A 25,352-nucleotide genomic window follows, 5' to 3' on the forward strand; every position below is an offset into this window, starting at 1 on the left:
GTGAAGCAGCTGCAAAATGACTATCGGCGACATATAAAGCAAAATAATTGTTTTTAAAAAAATAAGCGAATACATCAGGTTCGCGTTAAATAATGCACCAACTATTCTTTCTTAACACCCAGTTGCACTGTTTCCACCAATCTGCCATACTTACTACCACGTTCTTCGTGAAGTCTCTCCAGTGACATAACAAAGAGCCCCGCAGCCCCCGCGGAGAGGGGAGGCTCCCGAGTTCCAGGGGAGGTGGGGCCTTCAGCACAGTACAGTGTGCAAGGGGCAGCAGGCCCCCTGCCTTGGCCAAGGGAGGAGGCGACCCCCTCAAAGTACTTTGCAGGGAGGCCCCCTCAAGTTTCGTTACGCCAGTGATGCTCTCATTTGAGGGGAGGGTGAGAGAGGGAGCGAGCGAGCCTTCTGCTGACAGCAGACTGGAGGGAGGCCAGGCCGCAGACCCGAATGGTGATGAGCGACGCCGCTCCGTGTGGGCTTTGTGGTTTTCTCAATGCCTGCAGGGGTTGAAGAGAGAGGAAACGAGATTAAAAGACGGCTGTAGGTATGGTATTTTCAGAAATCTCCCAACATCACTGGTTCGAAGCTCACTGGACATGTTCAGTCTTTCTATGTTCAACAAATGACATCATCCAACTTTTAACCCACCATCTTCTTTACCGTCTGTCTTTAATTCTCTGTCTTATTGTCTTTATTCGTCTTTATTAATTACATTTCGCACCTCTTTTTCTGCTCCGTTTTCCCTACCTTTTTCTGCTGCTACCTTCACATATTGCCTGTGTTAGAAATGGGGACTCTAGTTGGCAGTCGGTTTGCGCCCTGTCCAAGAAGGGACCCTCACTCTAGTCAGAATAAGGGAGATACCCAGCTCAGATAACCCCTGCTCACACCCTTGTTAGCTTGGCACAAGCAGTCAGGCTTATCTCAGAAGTAATTTGTAAAGCATTTGCATATAACCCAGAGTAATACAGTGAAAACACTACAAAAGGTCACCACACCAGTTTTAGAAAAATAGCCAATATTTATATATGTTAAACAAGAACAAAATGAGAAAAACCAACATACAGTAATAAAGATATGAACTTTGCAAGAATTACCTTACAAATACAGTTCCTTGAAGTCGATAGCTCTGTCTGGGGCTATCATGGCATCACAAACAACAAATACAACCGTTCAGGCCAGCTGGGGAATCGAGGGCCAGCTACGGTGTTGGGGAGACTCTCAAACAGTACCTTGAAAATGTAGGGCATCGTGAACCTTGCAATGAGATCTGGAGAATGGCATCGCTGGCATTGAAGGCATTGATTCTGGGATTCGGTGTGGGGGGTCGTTTGGCAATTGAAGTCACATGCTTTGCAGATCGAACTCTGGGCTGATGAGAAAGTCAGGAGCGCTGGTGAAGATGACGTTGGGGCTGCAGTGCGAAGCGGGACGCTGTGATATGTGGTGCCCACAGGTCACAGCGCAGGCAGTGGCTTGGTGACAGCGTCCTGTGGCGTAGGTGAGACCAGGGCTATGGTGTGAAACAGGGCGGTGAGATGTGCGATGTCTCCAAGTTACGGTGCAGGCAGCGGCATTGTTGTTGCTGAAGTGCTGTCATCGGTAGGCCCAAGACGCTGGTGCAGCCTGGGATGGCCTCCGTGAGGCACCCACGGGTCTCGGTACAGACAGGCACGTCTGTTGATGACACTGGAGTCAATGGCACTGGTGTCAGTGGACCGGGACTGCCGTGCAGGACAGGATGGTGCTTCGTGTACCTCACGAGCGATGTCCACAGGCCATGGTGCATGCAGCAATGCCGGTGTCAGCATGGAGCGGCGGCGTCTGAAATGCCAAGGCTGTGGTGTGAGCAAGGCGATGCGGAGTGCCGGCCCACAGGTCATAGTGCAAGCAGTGGCTCGGTGACGGCATCAGGTGGTGTCGTCAGTGAGACCGAGGTTGCGGTGCGATGTGAGGCACGGCTCTGTGTGGCGTTATCAGGTCACAGTGCAGGTAGTGGTGTCATTGACAACATTGCAGTGGTTTTTCTTCTGTTGCAGCACAAAACACACAGTTCCCAGTGCTGTAGGCAGATGAAGCTAAAATCTTTGATATGCCTGAGACTTCCAATAGGAGGCAAGCTGTACTACAAGCCCTTGGAGAAACCTCAGAAGCAGGATACCCAGCAAAGTCCAGTCTTTGCCCTCTTTAAGGAACAAGCAGCAACTGCAGACCAACCCAGCAAAGCACACACCGCATACAGGCAGTACTTCTCCTCCAGCTCTTCAGCTCTTCTCCTTTGCAGTGGTTCCTCTTGATCCAGAAGTGTTCTAAAAGTCTGGGGCTTTGGGTCCACTACGTATTCCCAGTCTGCCTTTGAAGTAGGCAAACTTCTAAGGAAAGTCTCTGTTGGTGACGAGATCCTGCCTTGCCCAGGCCTGGCCCCAGACATACACCAGGGTGTCGAACACTGCACTGTGTGAGGGCAGACACAGCCCTTTCAGGTGTTAGTGACCACTCCCTTGTCCAAACTAGCCTAGATGTCCCATCAGAATATGCAGGCTACTCCCCAGCTCCCTTTGTGTCACTGTCTAGTGGAGATTCACAATCAGCCAGACTGTCAGTCTGACCCAGACGTGGAATACACAAGCAGGCAGAGGCACAGAATGGTTAAGCAAAAAAATGCCCACTTTCTAAAAGTGGTATTTTCAAACTGACAATCTAAGAACCAACTTTACTAAAAAATTTATTTTTATATTGTGAGTTCAGAGACCCCAAACTCCTTATCTATATTTGCTCCCAATGGGAAACGGCTTTTAACATATATTGAAAGGAAGTCCCCATGTTAATCTGTGAGAGAGATAGGCCTTGCAACAGTGAAAAACAAATTTGGCAGTATTTCACTGTCAGGACTTGTAAAACACGTCAATACATGTCCTGCCTTTAACATACACTGTACCCTGCCCATGGGGCTACGTAGGGCCCAGCTTAGGGGTGCCTTACATGTACAAAAAGGGAAGGTTTGGGCCTGGCAAGTTTAAAACTGCACACACAGACACTGTCTGCAGTGGCAGGTCTGAGACATCTTCACAGAGCTACTCATGCGGGTAACAAAATCAGTGCTGCAGGGCCACTAGTAGCATTTGATTTACAGGCCCTAGGCAGAGATAGTGCACTTTACTAGGGACGTATGAGTAAATCAAATATGCCAATCATGGATAAACCAATCACCAATACAATTTACATGGGGAGCACTTGCACTTTAGCACTTATCAGCAGTGGTAAAGTGTACTTAAACAATAAACCATCAAAAACAGATCAGAAAGAAATAGGAGGAAGAAAGCAAAATGTTTGGGATAACCCTGCAAAAGGAGCCATTTCAAAATGCATGATTAAAACACGTCATTATTCATTCAGTGTTGTTTCAAGTTTTCCCGTCTTATGGGAACCTACTGTACTAATTACCTTTGTTACCTAGAAATCCGGACAGGGCCCTCCAAATTATCCCACAGTATGAATATAACTATTCCAGTAGCCTCTGCAATGACCAAAGGCATTTTTTAAACAAATCTGCAGTACCATCCCAGGTGCAAAATATATACATTCTTTAAATACTTTAAAAACTATGTATGTTCCCCAGTTCTTCACTAAGTAGCGACGCCTCAGATCGCAAGTTGTTTCTAGAAAGTGGGTTGACTCCTCCCAAAGGCCCACAGGAAAACATTGTAACAAAAGTAGTGTGTCTTTGTGGTGCTGGTGACCAGGCCTGGACAGCTTAGCACAACACATATTCAAAACATGCTTAAGTTGTATAGCTAGTGAAAAAGGCATAGAAAAATCTGTTATTTCCAGCAGAAGCACCAGAGAAACCAAGGCCCTGGACCTTGCTGGGCAGTGAGTGGATGGAGCATCTCTGAGAACTTTAGTTTGGTTTTGCCTATCATTCTATATGGCTAGTGAAGCACTTGGTGAATTGTATCAACAAAAAAGTCCTGACAGGATTTTGCAGCAGGTGTTTTGGAAAAAGGGGTTCCAGAAATATAAAGTACAGGGACTAAATTAAAACTGCTATCTCAGGGTGTTTCAAATGTGATGGCAATGAGGCACGTGAGAACAACATTGTACTGTCCTAAGTTGAGCAGCCTGGAGGATCGAATGAATCACGTGGGAATGATACTTACAGTTAGTCATTGCTGGTAAAGCTCCTAGTAAGAAACGTAAGGATTTGGTTTGAGTATATTACACAGCTTCCAGAACAATGGAAATGTTTCACCCTTTGGTATCAGTGCTGGGGTTGGGAGAGGGAGGACTGGTGGAAGTGCTGATAGGTTGGCAATGCACAAAGTAGCACCGGAGCAAAGGGAATACAAGAAAGATTATGATTTATGTCAAAGTAAGAAGGGAATAAAGGTGTGTGTGCTGGACTTGGGTGGGAGGAAGCTGGGTATTCTAGAAAACACTTCATTCAAATGTTTTGATCAATTTATGACTGGTGTTTTAAAAAGGCTACGCCATTGGAGCAGGCCAGATGTGCAGCATGAGTTGTATGTGCAAGGCTGGGCTAGAAGGACAAAATACAGATCATTGCGTTCTTGAGAACTGGGTAGGAGGAAATGGTACAAATAGGGCTGCGACTGTAAAGAGAAAAGAATACGTTCAATATATGATATTAAGTTTAATTGATATGTTCCCACTTTTCACTTGTCCCTGTCTGTTTATTGTTTATTATCTATTAAAAGTGTGAGATGTGTTTTGATGACTACACCTGCCTCGATTCTTGGACAGCCACTTAATACATCGCAAATGATAAAATAACGATGAGACTTCTACTGCTTAAAACGGTGGTTGTGAACATTTTGATTTCTATGGACCCCTTAATCCTTACTGGAACGCTGGACCCCAACTCAATCATTATTGGAATCTGGATACCCCCAATGAGTCATTATTAAAAGGCATAGACCCCAGCAAGCAAAAATACAGAAACAAGCATTCATCATCGAATACCCAAAAGATGACTTATTTTATTTAATTCAGAAACATATATATTAAAAAGAGGGATGTTGGAGCATTTCTAAATTCAATTGAGGCCATTCATTGTCCATGCCATATTCTGTTTGATGCATCTGCACAGCTCCCACAAAACAATCTGAGGATAATAACTTAATTTTTAGCCTCCAGCTTCAAATTGCTTCCTTCATATTTACAGAAGACTTTAAAAATGTTAATTTAATATTTGTATTTCTTTGTTAATATACACTTTATTACTCTGTTAATAATATTTAATTTTCTAGGCAGACGCAAACCTCCTGAGAAGGCTTCGGGTATCCCGGGGCTCCCCAGACCAAACGTTAAGAACCAGTAGCCCAGAACATCTCCTGTTGTCCTCTGGACCTAGGGCAGAGGGTAGGTCAGTGCAGTGGGTTAAAATGGTCAGCTATTTCCCTGAGAGTGCCATCTGTTGCTTATGCATCTCAGGAACACCTTTGCAGTTCTATCCCTGCCTCCTCTGTATTTCCTTAAGCAAATCTAAAACCTGAGGATCAGCACATTGTTAGGTCTGGTACTGGCCAAGAGATTTTTTCATTTTACCAACTTTATGTATATAATATAATTCACTTAATGTGGCTAGCAGCTGTGCCAATGTGTGACCAAAAAACCTTTTGCTTGCATTTTTTTAAGATTGAAAAAGACTGGAATTTCCTCACAAATAACATTTTACTAAACAATAGCAACAAGCTCTTATACTGCCAAAGGACTCGTAACTAATGCCAGATACCTTGACTTTGCCAATGCTTTTTTTGCTGGCTTCCTTCACAAATGTACCCATCCTCCCCGATTATGTTTGCACACTTCCACAAATGTTGTTGTTGTCTAGTAATACGTATGGTCTGTGTACTGAAAAAGCATGTATCGTATGGGCTAGTTGAATCAGAAGTTTCAGCCCTCGCCACGGCAACTGAAGGAACAAACTGGGCTCCTAGTGAACACAAAGGCATAGTACCTTGGAGATTACAAAGCAAGACGTCAGGATAAAATCAACGAATTTATCTGTGAAATCTTTTCAGCATACTGAATGAAATAAGACCTCTGATACCTATGCTCTGATGTTACGACCCTGAAAACGTACTGCTTTCTGAAAGCCAGTAGTATATGCTATAGTTTCTCCTCTTCAAACCAAGTACTGGCAAATTCAATGGGTTTGGCATTGGACTTAAGGTCCTGGTTACTTCCATTTATGCAGTCACTCATCTATTTATCCCGGGGCAATAACGACCTAGGATGTCCATTTATTAATATTCAAGAAACTTAAACAATGGACTCTGCTAAGCTTCTTTCACCCACCAAAGTATGTTCCTGCCGACACGGATCTTGCCGTGACGGATCCTGCCGACACTATCTTCTACATCCTGCTTAATCAGTTGTGCTTACTGTCATCAGTAAACTGAGTCTCAATCAGTTCCCTCAACTCTCTGAGTGCTTGTAGACATTGAGGCCCTCATTCTAACCGCCGCCCGCCAGGCGGGAAGCGCCATTTGGCCGCCACGCGGCCAAAATACCGCTTCCCGCATTCTGACATTCCCGCTGGGCCGGCGGGCGCTAAGCAAGTTAGCGCCCGCCGGCCCAGCGGGAATGAGGGCCGCAGCACAGGAGCCGGCTCCGAATGGAGCCGGAGGTGTTGCAGCAGTGCGACGGGTGCAGTTGCACCCGTCGCGCTTTTCACTGTCTGCTAGGCAGACAGTGAAAAGCCGCCCTGGGCCCTGTTAGGGGACCCCTGCACTGCCCATGCCAGTGGCAAGGGCAGAGCAGGGGCCCCAGGGGCCCCAGGGGCCCTAGGACACCTGTTCCCACCAGCCTCTTCCTGGCGGTGAAAACCGCCAGAAACAGGCTGGCGGGAAGGGGGTCAGAATCCCCAAGGCAGCGCTGCTTGCAGCGCTGCCCTGGCGGATTCACCCAGCCGGGGGTAAACCAGCGGGGAACCGCCGGCCCAAGGTTTTCTGACCGCGGCTTTACCGCCGCGGTCAGAATGGGCTAGGAAGCACCGCCAGCCTGTTGGCGGTGCTTCCGTCATTCGCGGCCATGGCGGTCTTTGCCCGCCAGGGTCGGAATGAACCCCTGAGCCTCTGCTGTGAGGCTCTTCCAATGGCCTCATATGAACAGCTCAGATGCAGTTTCTAGCAGCCACCCTTCCTGGCTCACTCTGGCAGCAGTGTACCAACCCTTAAGGTAGTCCAGTTCTCCTGAAAGCATGAACAAATAGTGTGCAAAGAAGCCCTGCTTCTTCTGGCAGAACTAGGATGAAAGACTATTGATGTTTTTTCCGTAGGAAATCAGCACTGTAGCTGTTAAAGTTTGTAATGCGACAGGAGGGGCTGCGGGGAAGATGGACACAAGCAGAGATGGTTGACTCCGGGGCAGTGGGCAATAACAATGTACCATTACTGCAACTCATGTGGCAATGTAGGACAGATTCGATCCAAGGGCAATCAGGGGTTATCGATCTCCAACCATGATAATTAAAGCCTTTTACTCCTGGTATTCTGGTGCTCCTGGATCAAAACTGGGCATCAAGTATCTCCTTTTAGAACTGTCTCATTAAGGCACACAAACAGACTTACTAAATCGATGTCTAACACATGTTTTTACTTTTTAAACTGAAATTGCTTTAATTCACAAATAACGAAATGCCAAGCAAAATGACCTAACTACGTGATGAAAACAAAAACCCTCTCCTAAAAGAACTCTAAGACTGCTTCTCAGCTTTTAATACTGTAAAGACCCCCGCCTTGGTGCCTGTCACAGAATATACAATATAAATCCGCTTCCTAACGTATCTGACAAATGGTTTACATTATTACTGTCTCTAACAGATATGATCAATGGAACTAATTTACCGGTGAGCATACATAACTGCTAACCAATCACTAGTATGTAAAGAAGATCAACAAAGGATTGGAGCCCAACCTTTAGGATCAGATGAATGCAAAGTTCACCCTTACTGCATCTGTCCTTCAGGGTAGCGAGGCAGAGCAGTCCAAGGTTTATTCTGTGATGTGGGTTAGGTTAGAAACTCAGAATTCCGCAAAGCACATAATAAGCCCTAACAAATTGAAGTCCATCCAGTGATTTTACTTTAAAAAACAAAACATACTTTTGACAACACAAAACAAAATACTAAACATAAAATTGGAGATGTGATCCCAAAAGCAGACCTCTGCCTCCTGTTAAACCAGAAATCTTTTTAGAAGATGAGAGTATAACACCCCTTTCCTGTGGTGTTTGTCACAGAGGTCACAATGTAAAACCCCTTATGCTTGTCATCAAGTTCAAAATGGTGCACTCCTTCTATTGTATTTGTCAGAGTTTATCTACAGAACATTCAAGCAACCCTGCTACCAATATCTAGAGTGCAGCAACTAACACCTTTAACGGCCAGCATGTATTCACAGAATATCTTTTAAGGATGATGAAACAGCGCTTTGGGATCGCAATAGTGGAAGCAAAACACTATGGCCCTCATTTCAAGTTTGGCGGGCGGCAAGCGCCGCCCGCCAAGTTGAAACCGCTGGGCGGCCGCCAATGCGGCTGCACTCCCACGGGGTCTATGTGGAGATCCCCGCTGGGCCGGCGGGTGGAAACCTGGTTTCCGCCCGCCGGCCCAGCGGGGATCTTGGCCGCAACACGAGAGCCGGCTCCAAATGGAGCTAGCGGTGATGCGGCGGTGCGACGGGTGCAGTTTCACCCGTTGCACTTTTCACTGTCTGCTATGCAGACAGTGAAAAGCTCCATGGGGCCGTGGCAGGGGGCCCCTGCACTGCCCATGCCAGTGGCATGGGCAGTGCAGGGGCCCCCAAGGGCCCAGTGTCTTCCCGTTTAGCCAGCCTTTTCATGGCGGTTCAAACCGCCATGAAAAGGCTGGCGGGAGGGGGACTCGTAATCCCACCGCCGGGACAAAAGTGAAGGGAAACCGCCAGTCCCGGCGGTGCGACCGCGGCGCTTCCGCCACAGTCGTAATGCCCGAGTTTGTACTGCCAGCCTGTTGGCGGTACAAACTCCGAAACAGCCCTGGCGGTCTTGGACCGCCAGGGTTGTAATGAGGGCCTATATAATTGGACAGGTATGTGTGGCATTTCTATATTCTGTGAAAGTGGTTGCAAACTAAGTTCTTAGTGGTTGCAAATGCCTAACAATACACATGCCTTTGCTTTAACCCCTTCGCTGCCAGGCCTTTTCCCCCTCAGGTGGCAAGCCTTTTTTTGGTTATTTGGGGCACTTTGCGCTTAGGCCCTCATAACTTTTTGTCCACATAAGCTACCCACCCCAAATTTGCGCCCTTTTTTTCCAACATCCTAGGGATTCTAGAGGTACCCAGATTTGTTCCCCAGAATGAGGCCAAGAAATTAGCCAAAATACTGTGAAAATTTCGTTTTTTTTAAATAATTTGGGAAAAAGGGGCTGCAGAAGAAGGCTTGTGGTTTTTCCCCTGAAAATGGCATCAACAAAGGGGTTGCAGTGCTAAAATCACCAGCTTCCCAGCTTTCAGGAACAGGCTGACTTGAATCAGAAAACCCAATTTTTCAACACAAGTTTGGCTTTACTGGGACATACCCCATTTTTATGATTTTTTGTGCTTTCAGCCTCCTTCCAGTCAGTGACAGAAATGGGCATGAAACCAATGCTGGATCCCAGAAACCGAAACATTTCTGAAAGGTAGACAAAATTCTGAATTCAGCAAGGGGTAATTTGTGTAGACCCTACAAGGGTTTCCTACAGAAAATAACAACTGAACACAAAAAATATTGAAATTGAGGTGAAAAAATCTGAAATTTTTCTCTACGTTTTACTCTATAACTTTTTCCTGCAATGTCAGATTTTTTAAAGCAATATACTGTTACGTCTGCTGTACTCTTCTGGTTGCGGGGATATATAGGGCTTGTAGGTTCATCAAGGACTCTAGGTACCCAGAGCCAATAAATGACCTGCACCCTGCAGTGGGTTTTCATTCTATACCGGGTATACAGCAATTCATTTGCTGAAATATAAAGAGTAAAAAATAGCTATCAAGAAAACCTTTGTATTTCCAAAATGGGCACAAGATAAGGTGTTGAGGAGCAGTGGTTATTTGCACATCTCTGAATTCCTTGGTTCCCATACTAGCATGTGAATTACAGGGCATTTCTCAAATAGACGTCTTTTTTACACACTCTCTTATATTTGGAAGGAAAAAATGTAGAGAAAGACAAGGGGCAATAACACTTGTTTTGCTATTCTTTGTTCCCCCAAGTCTCCCGATAAAAATGATACCTCACTTGTGTGGGGAGGCCTAGTGCCCGCGATAGGAAATGCCCCAAAACACAACGTGGACACATTCCATTTTTTGACAGAAAACAGAGGTGTTTTTTGCAAAGTGCCTACCTGTAGATTTTGGCCTCTAGCTCAGCCGGCACCTAGGGAAACCTACCAAAACTGTCCATTTTTAAAAACTAGAGACCTAGGGGAATCCAAGATGGGGTGACTTGTGGGGCTCTGACAAGGTTCTGTTACCCAGAATCCTTTGCACACCTCAAAATTTGGCTAAAAAAACACATTTTCCTCACATTTCGGTGACAGAAAGTTCTGGAATCTGAGAGGAGCCACAAATGTCCTTCCACTCAGTGTTCCCCCAAGTCTCCCGATAAAAATGGTACTTCACTTGTGTGGATAGGCCTAGCGCCCACGAAAGGAAATGGACCAAAACACAACGTGGACACATCCCATTTTTTTATAGAAAACAGAGGTGTTTTTTGCAAAGTGCCTACCTGTAGGTTTTGGCCCCTAGCTCAGCCGGCACTTAGGGAAACCTACCAAACCTGTGCATTTTTGAAAACTAGAGACCCAGGGGAATCCAAGATGGGGTGACTTGTGGGGCTCTGACCAGGTTCTGTTACCCAGAATCCTTTGCAAACCTCAAAATTTGGCTAAAAAAACAAATTTTCCCCACATTTCGGTGACAGAAAGTTCTGGAATCTGAGAGGAGCTACAAATTTCCTTCCACCCAGTGTTCCCCCAAGTCGCCCGATAAAAATGGTCCCTCACTTGTGTGGGTAGGCCTAGCGCCCATGAAAGGAAATGGCCCAAAACACAACGTGGACTCATCCCATTTTTTTTTACAGAAAACAGAGGTGTTTTTTGCAAAGTGCCTACCTGTAGATTTTGGCCCCTAGCTCAGCCGGCACCTAGGGAAACCTACCAAACCTGTGCATTTTTGAAAACTAGAGACCTAGGGGAATCCAAGATGGGGTGACTTGTGGGGCTCTGACCAGGTTCTGTTACCCAGAATCCTTTGCAAACCTCAAAATTTGGCCCAAAAAACACTTTTTCCTCTCATTTCGGTGACAGAAAGTTCTGGAATCTGGGAGGAGCCACAAATTTCCTTCCACCTAGCGTTCCCCCAAGTCTCCCGATAAAAATGGTACTTCACTTGTGTGGGTAGGCCTAGCGCCCACGAAAGGAAATGGCCCAAAACACAACAGGACACATCACATTTTTTCACAGAAAACAGTGCCTACCTGTGGATTTTGGCCTCTAGCTCAGCCGGCACCTGGGGAAACCTAGCAAACCAGCACATTTATGAAAACTAGACACCTAGGGGAATCTATGATGAGGTGACTTGTGGGGTTCTGACCAGGTTCTGTTACCCAGAATCATTTGCAAACCTCAAAATTTGGCCAAAAAAACACTTTTTCCTCTCATTTCGGTGGCAGAAAGTTCTGGAATCTGAGAGGAGTGACAAATGTCCTTCCACCCAGCATTGCCCCAAGTCTCCCGATAAAAATGGTACCTCACTTGTGTGGGTGGGCCTAGCGCCCACTAAAGGAAATGGCCCAAAACACAACGTGGACACATCACATTTTTTCACAGAAAACAGAGGTGTTTTTTGCAATGTGCCTACCTGTGGTTTTTGGCCTCTAGCTCAGCCGGCCCCAGGGGGCAGAATTGGCCTAAAATAAATTTGCCACCCCCCAACCCCCCGGGTAGCGACCCTTGCCTACAAGGTCGCTCCCCTTGCATGACAGCGCAAAAAATAAGATCCCTGGTGCTTAGTGGTTTCTGCCCCCTTGGGGGCAGATTGACCTAAAATCAGAAAGGGCCTAAATACAATTTGCCCCTCCAGGGGAGCGACCCTTGCCTAAGGGGTCGTTCCCCATCTCTAAAAAATCAAACAAACAAAAAAATCAAACACAATTTTTTTTTTAGCCCTGGCGCCTAGAGGTATCTGCCCCCCCGGGGGCAGATCGGCCTTATAACAATAGGCCGATCTACCCCCAGGGGGGGCTTAAATGGCCTAAAATAAATGTGCCCCCCACCCCCCCACGGGGAGCAACCCTTGCCTACAGGGTCGCTCCCCTTGCGTGACGGCGCAAAAAAAAGATCCCTGGTGCCTAGTGGTTTCTGCCCCCCTTGGAGGCAGATCGGCCTAATTAAAATAGGCTGATTTGCCCCCAAGGGGGGCAGAAATGGCCTAAATATAATTTGCCCCCCAGGGGAACAACCCTTGCCTAAGGGGTCGCTCCCCTTACGTGAAATTCACAAACAAAAAAAAAAGCTCCCTGGTGTCTAGTGGTTTCTGCCCCCCTTGGAGGCAGATCGGCCTAATTAAAATAGGCTGATTTGCCCCCAAGGGGGGCAGAAATGGCCTAAATATAATTTGCCCCCTATGGGAGCGACCCTTGCCTAAGGAGTTGCTCCCCACCTCTAAAACAAAAAACTAAACAAAAAAAAAATATATACATCCCTGGTGCCTAGGGGGGGCAGAAAAGGCCTTAAAAAAAATGCCCCCCCCTGGGAGCGACCCTTGCCCAAGGGGTCGCTCCCCACCTCTAAAACAAAAAACTAAAGAAAAACAAAACAAAAAACAAAAATTCTCCCTGGTGCCTAGAGGTTTCTGCCGCCCCCCTCCGGGGGCAGATGAGTCTAATAATAGGCCGATCTGCCCCCCCTGGCCTTAAAAAAATGCCCCCCCTGGGAGCGACCTTATGTCAGTTTCATTAAAAAAAAAATCCTTGGTGTCTAGTGGGCGTTTTGACAGCCGGATTGCTTTCAATCCGGCTGCCAAAACGCAGAGAGAGATTTCAAAGGGAAGAAAATAACTTTCCTTCCCTTTGAAGCCTCTCTCGGCCTCCCCCACGTGATCAGAAGAGAAATGCAAACCATTTCTCTTCCGATCACGCTGGCAGCTGTGCTTCCAGCGCGATGGGAGGAGGCCCTGTGACAAACAGTGCGCCATCGCACGCTGACGTCACAGGGGGGGGGTCGGGGTTGGAAGGGGAAGGGATTTCCCTTTCAGCCCTGGCCTAGGGGTTAGGGGGGCGGCCCTCGGGGGGAGCACTAGCGCTTCCCCCGAGGGCCGGTCCCAGGACGTAATGGTTACGTCCATGGCACCACACGGGTGCAGCCATGGACGTAACCATTACGTCCGTGGCGGCGAAGGGGTTAAAGAGAAGAGAAATTTTAGGCACTGATTTATACTTTTTAGCGCAAACCTGCGTTTGCTCAGGTTTGCATCAAAAAGCTTACCGCTGGCTAGCGCCATTCCTGGGTGCCAGCCGGGTGTCATATTTAACGAATGATGCTAGCCGGCGGTTAGGCCCGATTAGCGTCAAAATAAATGACGCTAACTGGGTGGGGGAGGCGTAGGGGAAACAGGAGGTTGTGCGTCAAAGAATGGTGCTAGTCAGGTTAGAGTCAGAAAAATGTTGCTAACCTGACTAGCGTCATTTTTTGATGCACAACCCCCATGGACATGACTCCGGTCTTAGTAAAGACAGGAGTCATGCCCCCCTGCCCAATGGCCATACCCAGGGGACTTATGACCCCTTGCCATGGCCATTGGGCACTGTGCCATGTAGGGGGGCCCAAGTTAGGCCCACTATGGCATTTAAAAAAAAAAAACTTACCTGGAATTACCTGGGTTGGGTCCCCCCATCCTTAGGTGTCCTCCAGGTGTGGGTGGTGGTGGTTGGGGGTGTTCCTGGGTGGAGGAAAGGGCACCTGTGGGCTGTTTCCATGGCCCCTGACCATGGAAAATGGCCCACAGGTCCCCTAATTCCTGCCCTGACCCAGGCATTAAAAAATGGCGCTAACAGGCTTATCTCCATTATTTAAGGCCCTCCTCCTTTGCATGATTTTTGCATGGTAGGATAAATAGGACGCAAAGGCCTTAGACCCATTTTTTGCCTGGGAACTCCTACCTTGCATCTCATTGATGCAAGGTAGTTTTCCGCAGGCAAAAAATTTTGTTAACTCCAATATTTTGAAGCTAGACGGGTCTAGCGTCAAAATATAAACATGTAGTTAAGTTTGCGCCAGATTTGCTTAAAAAATAATGACACAAATCCGGCGCAAACAGAGTATACATATGCCCCTTAGTGTCTATGTGCATATGAATGTAAATGTAAGCACACAGGTAAACCGCACTGAATGATTGTGTCTGTTGTGGTTTCTTCAGTCTGTTTAGAGGCAGGGATAGTGGTGGGTTTACCCAGGTGAAAGCTGTGGTGGCTCCATTGATATAAATGCTCTTATCTGGTGGTCTGAACACCACTTTGCTGTCAAGCCATAATGACTGTTGCCCTGTCCTATTTAGGGTGAAATAATCATTGTTCCATTTCCTTACCATGTAAAGTATATCGCGGCCCAAGCAAAGGAAATAAAATAATGAACCCAATTAATTTGAAACATTTTGATTTTGGACCTAAGATGTCCAGTGGAAAACAAGAAAATGGTGCTGATTTGGTAAAAGTGTAAGCTGAAATTTATAGTTAAAATGGGAAGATGTCAGCATCTCAGAAGCTTGGCCAAGAGACGTCTCATGGGCCAAAGAAAAATCGAAGTCTTCTCAGCAAACACTGGGAAAGTGCAGGGCAAGGGGAAAGAGGTCTGTACCTCTCAAAGTCCAAGGGGGTCGCTCCTACTTCATCTACCTGAAAACGATAAATTAAAGTCCAAAGTGAATGATGAGTTGTCCACTAATAACCTTATATGGATTGAAAGATTTTAATTGTCCAATCAAAGCACATCATGCGACAAATATCTGTAACATGCAGGCAAGTTCCCAGGTCCATCATGGGAAGATGCCCATCTTTGCTCTCCTGTACAACTTTGCAGCAATTTATGAAGTCCAATCTTCATGTTCTCTGTTTCTCTGTGTACTGTCCTCAAGGTTACTTTCCCAGGCTCTCTGTGAATAAGACAATAGCACATCTATTTCCAAACTATCTTAAAGAAATGACACGCTAGCAAAAAGAAGACAACTTTCTCACATTCTATGAGGCTTGGGCCTAGCAGGCCTTAACACAAGTAACTAAAGCAAAATAAAAATGGCACACTTTAGCCGTGTTAAACAGACAGATGTAAACGTTTCAATAATAACATTGTCATTAGCAAATCTTGTCTAATTTCATGTTACAGAAAAGTTCAAAAGTGAAATATCTTTTTAATACATGTCAGTAAATATGGTGGGAAACTAAAATTTTTCATCATTAACATATAACATTTAAAACACATCCATCAAGAAATTCATTATCGTTTCAATGATAACTATTCTTTAACACAATAAGAAAACATGAAATCGGCTTAAAGTCTTATATCTTAATTAATGTGGCTATACCACAAGCAATAAAAAACTAGCCTACAGAAAATGCACCTTGATATAGACTTTTAGTACGCCACTTTACAATTAGCTTGTCATCAATTCGCGTAATATAATGTCAATATGGTTACACATAGATCAACATTGTGATGTCATAGGTAGCAGCCAAAACTCCACTGCACCAACCATCAAGTGGTTGACAATAAAAAGAACAATGCATACCGGAGCATAATTTTACTGAAATACGTCAACCAATACTTCCAACAGGGTTACAAATACATGAAGCAATAAAGGTAGCAAAGCATGTTATTGTAGTGAGTCTAGAAAAAAAGAGCATCACCTTTAACACTCTTTAAAAATGAAGTGAAGTTGACCTCTCTGACCTTAACTTGCATTACTGTAGTTGGTACATAAAACTGACTGGTGGCAAAGAGAGTGTGTGAGCTGACTCTCCAAACTGTAAGTGTTTACAGTTGGCTGGTGGTGGGGTTGTTTCTGTTTCAGATAAATGAATTTGTGTGCGTCCTCCACAACTACCACACTCCTCCAGTGTTCTCTGAAAGTGATTTTAAAATAGGGCTCGGCAGAATTTGAATTTCGCCCACACAACTTTGTGAAGTTGTGGAGTTTGTTAACTTTACAAAACCTGTCATGTGACCCAAAATTCCTGCAGAAAATTTCCAGAATGTTCTTGAAGCAACTTTTTCATGAGAGAATTGGCATGCTGACAGTTGAGTTTACATTGTGTTTTTCCTGCAAAGCCTTAATTTCCCATGATCCTCCGGCAACATTTTTAAAAACGCTGACATTTTTCCTTATTTAAAGGAACATGGAAAGCCATGAAGAACACTTCACATGTTGAAGTAGTTTTTTTAAGTCATGCATCGTGTGCTTGCCTGTCTGAGGTTGGTGCAAAAAAGGAAATCATTTTTATAAATCTAGCAGCACGAGTGAAGAATAGGAGCATCTGGTGGGCTCGTATTTCCCTGCAGACAATGGCACATTCATAACAGGAATGAAACACGAAACACGTGTTGGGCAGAGCATGAGAGCCTGCGAGGACTAAACAAAGAGCGGCGAACGAAGGCAAAGAAGAAGGAGCGGCGCGCTTTCCTGGGATGCATTTAGAGGAAAATGATACCAGAAGAGGCAAGTTAATGCACCTCTTACACTGTATGTGGGCTCAGCCATCACCGAGTGTTTTCTAAATCCTGGGTTGCTCAGCTTACACAAAACGTACATAAATTATAGGGAGCAAAAAGAAGATAAAACGTCAAAAGACACTTTCAGACCGGCATGTAGATTGTACTGTACTACACCTACGTCAGTGACTGTGCAGAGCTGTACAACTTCTTGTAAGGGAAGGGCTCGTCAAACAGGAAATAGGAAAAAAACATGAAGGTTGATTCACCTATATGCCTGCTTTAGTACACTTGAAATTGTGCACTCTGTGACACCAGTGAATCACGTTTGACCTCTTGCCCAACTCTTAGCACCTCAGACCCTTCCTCTTTGTTGTTGACTTAGGGTACAGAGTAGAAAGTCAGGCCCATATTTGTCATTCTTCATGCAGTGCAATGCAGCAAGCTACCTTTCTGCGCTGTGTGATAGGGAAAGGGCAGGAATGTGCCATATTTAACATTTCACGGCACATTTCCGTCCTTTGCCAGTGCTGGAGCACTTTTGGCTGTCTAGCGCCAATGCAGACACCCTTGCATCGTGGTGCAAGGGTGCCTGCGTTGTAGATAGGATTGTTTTTGTGCAGGAAGGCACACCTTCCTGCACAAAAGAAATTCTGAGATGCATTTTCTTCTTCATTCTAGATTTATCAAGCCATGCAGGCACATGCAAGGTGGCCTAGCGTAACTTGTTAAATAGCACTTGAGTTTTGCGTGGCACAAGGGCGCTGAAAAAACTTGATAAATCTGGCCCTCAGCAAATACATTTGGCACTCATCCCTTTATATATACAATCGGGGACTGAGGCGGTGGCATTTCTCCACCAAGGTACTGCATCCTCCTTCCTGGCTGCCAGTTGTAAGGCGGATGGAGGAGGGGATGTCAAATGGTCTCACTAGCCAAACAACAAGGAGCTCACTCACCTTTAATAGTCGTGGGTCCAATGAATCCGGTGTTGGCTTCCAATAGCGTCAGCACAAGATGGTCTTCTCTTGCGTGTGGGTTGCAGCATCACAGCGGCTCTGGTAGTTGTCATGTCAGTGGGTCGGTTTCCATTACTTGTTCAGGAAACTTGCGAGGAGGTCGAGAGATCAACACCTAGACTTGAATGAGTGCTGGTCACATTTCTTCACTTCAGTAGCTTATGACAGGGCCAGCAGACCCACTGCGACACTTGTGTTGGTACCGCTCACACTCCCTTCAGTATGCTCTTCTGGACTGTACAGCAGGACACAGCAGCTAAGCAGCAGCAGGCAGGCTCCCAAGCAACAGACAGACCAACAGCTTTTCCAAAAAGATGTTGTAGACTTCAGGTGTTGCATCCTCATCTTTTCGAGGCTGGCTGTCAACGAAACCGGCAGTCCTTTCAGTACTCTGCAGTGGACTACCTCTCTTGGTGATGAGGAACATTGCACATCACCACTCCCACTCCCATTTTATAGTACTTTTCAAGACAAGGAGGTGGATCATATTAACAGTGTCCAGGAAATTGAGGCAATTCCTTTTCAAAGGTGCCTTCTCCTTAGCAGAGCAAGTATCGCCTTTGTTGTAGCCGATGAAATTCAGAGCAAGTTGGAGTGATGCTATCTTAACTGGGGCACTAAAAGCATAAGCACAATGAAGGGTGTAAATTCTGCATCTGGCTGTCACTAGCCTTTAGGAGTAGGATTTGGGGAGAGACAAAAATATTAGGACCTGCCTAGGGTATTCTCTCTGCACTACAAAAGAGAGCTCTGTTCTCACCTATCCACAGTCACCATTAACTCTCAAGAAGAAATGATTAAGAGGCCAATGCTAACAAGGTCACTGTTGCATTTATTCAGCAAATCTAACTTTAACTTTCCTCATTTCAGTGACTGACACTACTTCTCAGGAATGCAAGTCACAAACATTTGCTGTCTGGGAAGAGTGGACCACAGCCTCCATCTTGAGCTAAGCTTTCACCAGAAGTGTCTAAATAGATCGCACTGCAATCACGGAGTCTGTTTAGCACTATCAAATAGAAAAATGGTATGCCACTGAAACCGTTTAAAGTAGATTTGCAACACATGGATGGTAGTCCCATATTACCTGGAGAGTGCTTGTAGTGAGCTCCTTCAGACCCCAGGCTCTGGGTCTAATGGTTAGTTACAGGTTCTAGGCGTCAGTACAGATGGGGCATTACTGTGTGTGTTGGCCCAAAGGCATACCAGATAACTTACAGTGGGGGTTACTCAGGGTGGGGAGCACTTCTCCGTTTTACCATTCTTGTCTCTCCAGTGGAAGAATGGCAAGGGGGGGGGGGGGGGAATTAGGCCTTGGCAGGGGATGTCTCCACTGAAGATTAATTGATGGCTTCAGAGTAATTTTTGTTTTTTCTCTTGCTTCTTCTTTCCTGACCCCTGAGACCAGTGGTAGCAAGTCCAGTGTCCATAGCACCAAAAAAACAAGACTAGCTTAATCACTGCTACCTTAACTACCATTCAGGGCAAATTCCGAATGGGTGGGTGGATATTGCACTGCCTTTGAGGTTGGATGGGCTGAGGGGCCTTAACCCATCCAGGTTTGAAAGTCTCGCAATGGGAGCAACTCATAATTTTCTTATAGAACCATGATTGGTTGTAGCAGACTAGTAATTCTCCTAGGCAGTGTGAGAGATTCTCAGATATTGAAATATTCAATGTGCTGCTTTCTAGAACTGCCTGTAAAATATATGTTTTAAGCAATATGCATGTCGAAATCCGTTGAGAAACTGTATTTTTGTTCTTTCCAGAAAATACAATTTTTTGGATGGTGGGACGCACAAGGCCTCCTCCATAGCTCACTGTCAAAGGACACTCATTTGCTACGCTTGCACATGCAAAATGGGGCAAGTCCAGTCCAGCCACGCAGGTATCAGCGTGTTTGTACTAGGGTCAATATGTGGCACAGGAGAATGCAGATTGAACTGTGTGGATTTAAATATGTGAGAAAAGGGACTGATATTAAAAAGCTGATGTTTTCAAAAGTCTTCAGCATATTCATTGTATATTTGATCATTTCCCAAGAATATGTTTGGAAATCCTTTCAAATGACTACAATGAAGTAATCTTTTTACATTTTCAAGACATCATCTTGTATGCTTAACCTCTTTTCCCAGATATGCGTGATGAGGGAACTGATGACCAGCGAAAACTTGTGTTTGGATTAATTATTCAGCAGCTCTCCAGTTCCTCTATCCTCACCAGCACCTCAATTTTGACTGTGACGCTTATACTGCATTTGGATTTTGTGAAGCAAGGACAATGGGAATTGATGTTTAGGGTATATGTAAGTGATTTTGAAAAACGGAAGTGTTTACATGGTAATTTTACATACATTAAATGATACGCAGGGGGTGATTCACTGAGTTATTTTCAACTAAAAAGATAGGACAACTCAGTATTTATGAAGGACAAACTCTCTTCCATGGTTTGTATCAATTCGTTGTGCTTTCAGCCAGGCAATTTGGACAGGAAGGAACCGAGATGGCCAACTGGTATATAAATGCACCTCGAAATCAGAACAAGTAAGCATTGTTATATAGGACACCTCGGCTCGCCCCTCTCTCAAACCCATGCAGAACTGGAAAGAGCGAAGGCACTACTTAGGTAGGAATTCCTTTTGACTGTCTGTTTGCCCAGTACACCTTGGCATGTTTAAATGTTCAACTCACACCATTGAAAATGTGAATGCAGCATGGCCTTTGCAATGCGTACCCAGTTCCCATGTAAGTGGAAGGACAGGGTAGGACTGGGACACAAATTAGGCCCGAGCACCAAAATAAAAGTGTCTCCATTAGCAAAGCAGATAGCTAAAAAAGTGGTAATATCAGGGAAATCAACCTGGCCATATAACAATCCCACAACTGCTAAAGGACAAGCCCACACACTGACTCGTCAGACCATCCCATAGGGCACTGACTGATTGCCCTATAGTCTAGTCCAATTCTTGGGGTCATCTGGAATTAACTGTCTCTTGACCCCCCCATACCCGTGAATACACGCACTGTACAATGTACCAAGCATTTGGAACATACTCAACATATAGGACCTCATTACAAGTACCAGTAATGAGTGTGATATTTATCGTACCTGATAAAATCCGACTCCGCTGAGACATAATTGTTCAGGTATGACAAATACCACACAATAAAAATTCTGCTGAGGAATAATAATATGTGGGTTTTGGTGCTTATTGTACCAATTCCGCATCTGAATGCTCAATAACTATCAGCAGGTTTGACCTGCCGATATCTATTACAAAACTCATAATTGCCAAGAAGGCACTAACAACAGTTTCTGCACAAATAATTAACAGCGCCACTCGTAATGGAAGGAATAGTGGACAGCACTGCGGCCTCAGGCCTCAGATCACACTTAAGACACCTTTCCCAGTATTGGACTAGCATATTGTGAACATCACTCGATTTGTGTACAGGGGCAATGCATTTATTCCGGAGTGTATATTAATGCTATTACAAAGAAGCAGTCATACATCTACGGTAAGTGCCATGCAAATCACAGATAGCAAATTCCCTCTCACAATATGCAAGTTTCGTATTCACAAACTGCGGTGAAAAGTCCAGGGCTGGCAGTGCAGTTGTTGTGCAGCACAGCTCTGCTCTGATACATAAAATAAGCCTCAGGTGTGCAAGACACTTAGATATTGCTTGGTCCCCGACACCTTAATCGCATGATAAACAGAGCCTTACTGTTGGTAAAAGGCTTCATTCTCTTACCTCATATTGGAACAAGAAGTCCATTTGTGAGCAGTGGGGAACGGGAGGAGCTGAGCAGAGCACTCCAACAAGCTGATGCCCATTGCACGCTACCCAGGGCTGACAGATACGTTTAGCTGTCTTTGGGGCAAGGAGGCCTTTGCACTGATCGCGGCTAAATTCTGTGCCTAGTGGATAACCTATGTAGCAAAAAAGTGTCCCTCAAAGTGTAGTCCTTAACTTCCAGGGCAGTGATTCTAAAAATCTTTTGTCTCAATAAGATTGTTATGTTGTTTATACATTTTATTCAATTTATAGTTCAATACCGGTTCTGAATCAAAATTCATTACATTCAATACATCCAGGTGCTCCTAAGGTAAGGGTGCAGTGAAAGTGGTTAAAGTGACAAATTAACGTGCACCATTGTTATATTCAATATTTACAAAGGTGTGGCTAAAAATAAAAGTGGTCTTCGAAATGACCCCTTCAATACAGGTGTCTGGAATCCACCCATCACTTCTAAAAGCAGTCCACATCAAAATATGTTTACGTTTCGACCCAACCTAAAGAATCCAATCAACAATGAGTCATCATCAGGACAGGATATTTTTATAGGTGGGACCAATGAGCAATTTTATTTAAGGCACCTACCAATCTGCTATTGTGGGCTCCTCTAACTATTTCCATTGGAAGTGTCCGACTATCACTGGAGGTTCCTCAACCAATTTCTTTAGTGAGTATGTATCGTGTCCAAATTAAAGAACAATTAGTTGCACAATCCATCAATCAAGCATGCAAATGGGTAACAGTCCACGGTTTCTGGAAAACAGGGCCTGATGTCAAGAGAAATTGAAAAATAACCATACAGGCGTGCCTAGAAGGGCTCTGTGATCTCTCTTAAAAGACAAAGACCTTCACCTATATTCAGGAAGACATGGAATCATCATTTAAAGCTCTGTAACATAATTTTACTGGTATTAAAAAAAGGATGTCCAGTTCTGTAAATCCAGGTCGATCTTTTTTAGCATTCCTTCAAAAACCAGGGCTTGGGTCCAGCAAATGCTGTTTTTTTTAACTGCTGCACTCTAACTACTGCACACCGCATGCATGACCAATACCGTAAGAAGAAAAGCCAGGAGGATCAGAGAGTTACAAGAGGTGTAGGAAGGGGTGTGTCGTGGCCCACTGTGCTTAATTATTTTGAGAATAACCTAGGATGCGCATTAATACCCTGCCGCCCTGATCAAGCAGGTTGTTTGATATGCGGCCTATTATGACAATGGAGAAGTTCAAAATTCAGAGGCTTATTTACAAGTGACTTCTGCAGGCGTTGTATCACTGTTTGTGACACACCAGTGGAGCAGGCCAATATCTACAGGGCCACGCAAATGTAAGGCCCATATCTGCAAGGCCCTGCAAAGCTACATTCATATTTCATGGTTTTTCATGTCCTTGTAGATATAGAGTAAGGCAATGCAGCACTATTTGCTGTATTGCCTTATTTTGCGTCAAAGAGGCATTCCATGTGTTGCCTCATAGGGAGATGTGCAATAAGCGTTATAGTGGGTGTTCTCTCGTAACACCCATGGATTTTGACACATTCCCAGATTTACAAGATTTTGTAAACCTAGGAATGTGTCAAAAGCCTATGCCTCCCAAGGGAAGGTGTAAGGGAGGTGCGACAAGGAAAAATATCCTTATTTCGCCCAGTTTTTTCCTTTTACTATGTGTGCTGGGTGCAGTTTTTTTATGTATAGTTATCTTGCTCCTATGCTGAAACACACCTGGGAAATCAAAATAATGAACCACCAGAATGTAAAATGTTATGACAACTCCTGATATTTGGAAATGTTAATTGTATGCAACTCTGAGGGTTGCTGATGATTCCGTGCTTACTGAACTAGGATCATAACAGGAGGGTGGTTTGAACTAAAGTTATGCAGCGGGAGTGCCAAGAAACACTCAAACTCTTAGAATTTACTTATAGTCATTCGACTCACTTCCACCTCGAGTGCCTCAGAGAAAATGTACCCTAAAATACCTGGCCAGTACCTGAGATGGTTTGTTGAAGCACCTTAGTTCTTCCATATGTTCTGGGACTGTCCACTGTTGGAGCTCTTTTGAAGGGAAGTGCCCACGAGCCAGTATTCGAGTTTGGCAGATTGTTCACTCTGCCATAAAAATACCACAAACATGACAGATAGCCTTTCCATCTTATTTCTTGTGCATTTTAACCTGTGGCACTTGAAAAAGGCGGTTAGGATATCCGTCATGTTTGTGACAGTGTAGTTTGTCAATTAACCTCTTAATCAGGTCTTCAGTTACCAATATCTATAACTGACAGGCCTAAATTGTTAAAGCCCCAAAACGTACCTTCTTGGCATGATGATGAGACTGCAAAAAAAGGTATAGGTAGAATGTAAATTGACTTGGCAATGATTGTTGCTAACCGTAAAGTGGAAATGATATGTCCTAATGGGCTTAAGCCTAGCATAGTGTGCTTTGATAACAGGCCAGTTCCAATGTGACCTCAGCACAAAGTGCATTTTTGCTTGCTTTCATGATTTCACGATAATGGTGCTTACTGCCATAGACCACTTAACTGTGTATATCAAACAGCATTTGCAAAGCCAATTGCTCTGTTGTTGACTGCTTCCCTTTCGGCATGGTCAGTGCTTGATTTGTTTTGTTTTGGCATGGTTTTTTAAAATAAATATTTTTGGACAAGCTGCTGAGTTCTCGTCAATCAAAAAACTACATTGGCTAAAAGCAAAGCAAACATATTTTTGGCCTCAAAAAGCGCATATATTCACTTTGGAGTCTCTGCCATTGAAAGGAACTACTTTGTGTGTGCACGTGATACTTGTGAAAGGGCTGAATGCCGTTTGTAGTAGGCTATGTTGGGCGAAAGAAAAATGTGAATGGCAAAAGAACTGACGAATGAATGAAGACGGATGGCCTAAAGCCCCTACTAGTAAGTGTAATCGTCCTATAAATAATGTAAAATGAAAAGATCTTGGCTAGCTCCAGCCACAATGGATATTCATTCCCAGACAAGAAAGATTGCACGATAGTCCATGACTACTTTGATCGCTTTACATTTTTCTGTATATCTGTGATGTTGCAATCTACATTTACCTTTCAGGACACTGTGACCGATTGTGTATTCTTAATGACTTGACACATGACGATCGTTCAAATGTGTTGTCTTCTGAAAAGCGAATGAAGTTGTGCACTGCTGTAAGTTAGCCTATTTGGCTTATCCGGAGCCACTCCTTACTCTGATTGTTTGTTTCTCGTTTTTTTTGTATTGCTTTCTCCTTGCAGGACCTTACATCCTATGTTAGGATTTGTGTGTTGAAAGTGAGATTTCATTTTCACCTTGTATTTATTATGCAAAAATGTCAACAATGATATTGCAAAAGTAACCTGGAAAAGTCATTTGTGCTAGTGCTTGAAATGGAAATAAAGGCACTATCCTAATGCGACTTTTTGTACCTGACAAGTACTGGTCATTAAAAGCAATGCACCCCTGCTGAGACGTGTCTGCATTCTGCCTTTCAAAGTAAAGTTGCACTGAGAATCAGTACCTTATAGCATCTATCCATTTAAAGCAAGGATTTATGCCACATTCAATTGAAATTAGATATGGAGTAGCATAGCAGGTCTGAGAAGGTCTGTCAAAGTATGTTTTTATATTCTCAAAGTTGATTTGTCATCAGGAATCACTCAAAAAGCGTTGAAGTAATAAGACTGAATTGGGCAGGCTAACATGCTTGAATGGAGAAAGTTTTATTAAGAACTGACTAGGCTGAAACTGAGTTTCAAACCTCAAAAATGAAAT

At 44.6% G+C, this 25,352-nt stretch overlaps 1 long non-coding RNA gene across 1 annotated transcript in view; it reads left to right on the plus strand.

Moving 5' to 3' along the window:
• The first annotated feature begins 279 nt into the window (after nucleotides 1-279).
• Nucleotides 280-25,352, plus strand: part of LOC138285293 (uncharacterized) — a 38,808-nt gene continuing 13,735 nt past the window's right edge. The window contains exons 1-2 of the long non-coding RNA XR_011201565.1: nucleotides 280-550; nucleotides 5,277-5,388. This is a non-coding gene — a long non-coding RNA (uncharacterized lncRNA). The remainder of the gene's footprint in view (nucleotides 551-5,276; nucleotides 5,389-25,352) is intronic.

The sequence above is a fragment of the Pleurodeles waltl genome, chromosome 3_1, assembly GCF_031143425.1.
Source record: "Pleurodeles waltl isolate 20211129_DDA chromosome 3_1, aPleWal1.hap1.20221129, whole genome shotgun sequence".
NCBI lineage: Eukaryota > Metazoa > Chordata > Amphibia > Caudata > Salamandridae > Pleurodeles > Pleurodeles waltl.